At 40.3% G+C, this 1,819-nt stretch overlaps 1 non-coding gene across 1 annotated transcript; it reads right to left on the bottom strand.

Moving 5' to 3' along the window:
* Positions 1-691: 691 nt before the first annotated feature.
* TRNAH-GUG (transfer RNA histidin (anticodon GUG)) lies at positions 692-764 on the bottom strand. The gene has a single exon. It is a non-coding gene; the product is annotated as a tRNA-His (tRNA).
* Between the last annotated feature and the right edge of the window lie 1,055 nt (positions 765-1,819).

Below are 1,819 nucleotides of genomic sequence, written 5' to 3' on the forward strand. Positions count from 1 at the left end.
TTTTCCCTGTGACGGGCCGGGTAGGGGAGGTACCTGCGATATATCTCAGTCCAATGGCAGCTCCCTTCAATCCAAAGCAAGGCTTTAAGTATCCTTCGGGGTCCTACAAAGCAGTATACTATCACCCCTACTATGCAGTATTTACTACTTGGGGCTATTCAAGTATTGTCAACACGGGAGGCTAAGGCATGGTGTCTTATGTAAAGCCACGTATTAGATTGGCAAAATTAATATCAATACCGCCTACCATACTAAAGCTCGTTATGCTGCAGCTAAGTGGGTTCTTCACCACGAGACTCTAGCTGCTAAGCCGCCGTGTGATGGTTGCCGAGGTGGAGGGAAAGGAAAAAGGGCAAACCCTCGACCAAACCACTTTCGTGAAAAAAACTAGGGACGGAGTCGAACCGTCATTCCAGGACCAACACATTGCCATTATGTTACCTAGTTGGAGGTGACCTTGGCCACCCGAAACTAACGAAACGAAAGAAAGAACAAGGCCATAATGATTTCATATTTAACAATCCCGAGTCAAGCTAATACAATGGCCCTTCCTTTAGCTACAAACAATAGTTTCCCAAACAAAGCCAGCCTTCCTTGAGCTACAAACAATGGTTTCCGTCTGTTTTTGATATTTATAACTGTTTGTATCGTTTGCTGATAGCAGTCAAGCGCGTCGAAATAGTATGTTTTTGGCAAGTAACGGGATTTGAACCCGTGTTTTCAGATTCACAATCTGACACTCTAACCTATTAAGTTATACTCGCCCTCGGGGCTCTTTGCAAGCTCCTTTAGATCCAATATAGGCCCAAGCAAGTCTGGGATCGATTTGACTAAATATAAAAGGAGAATCGGTTAAAATGAGACAGAGCTTTCGTTTCTCTTATCTACCCATCTTAATAGGCAAATATGCTCACTATCGGACTTGAACCGATAACCCATAATGGAACAGATTTTGAGTCTATCGTGTCTACCATTTTCACCAAGTGAGCAAACAAAGCTCTCATCAAAGGAAATGTACAATAGGAATTTTCCTTACCTGGCCTGCTTAATCCAATCCTTTTTTGAAACCACCCAGTTGCGCTTTATTTATGGAGCTTGCTTTAATTTGGTCAAGCCCTAAATATCTTATCAAGACATAAAATTTTTGCCGCATTTTGTAGCTGGTTTTCATTTATCTATGTTTCTTTCTCGTTGTCCAACCTTTTCACTCTTTCATTAGTTCATATCCGTCTATTAAGGAACCAAGTAACCGAATATGCTTAGCATATACGAAGCCAGCTGAGATGAAAGGAAAAGATTTGAATCTTTATCAGCTCATTATTATTATTATTCCCAATGGGTGTAATTGTTATTATTTAGTTTAGTTTCATTTAGTAGCGGATTGTTTTGAACGAAGGCTTGTTTTCTTCTATAACATGATTTTTTTTCCTAAATCTTAATCAATATCCATACAACAGCCAGCGAAAGTGGCGAAATGGTAGACGCGCTATCTTGAGGTGATAATGAGGCCACTCATGGGAGTTCAATTCTCCTCTTTCGTAATCGTTTCTGAATAGAGCAAACAAGGCCCTAGTAAGTGGAATTCTTTTATTTTCAAATGTTAAGGATCCGCGCAGCTGATAAGATTTCATTAAATTACTACAGCTAGGCGAATTGCATATGGATCCAGGCTCGATAAGTAGCTTTCAGACTTGATAAGTGGCTTTCAGACAATGGCTATGGACTGCTAGTAGATGGCATTTTGGATAATCCAGTTTCTATCCCTTTCCGCATTATATATCAAATTCTTAAAAAAGGTACCAGGTCAGGGAGTTAAAAG

The sequence above is a fragment of the Lygodium microphyllum genome, unplaced genomic scaffold, assembly GCF_053477565.2.
Source record: "Lygodium microphyllum isolate KBCC unplaced genomic scaffold, Lygodium_microphyllum_v1.1.10 scaffold_351, whole genome shotgun sequence".
NCBI classification, from domain to species: Eukaryota; Viridiplantae; Streptophyta; class Polypodiopsida; order Schizaeales; family Lygodiaceae; genus Lygodium; species Lygodium microphyllum.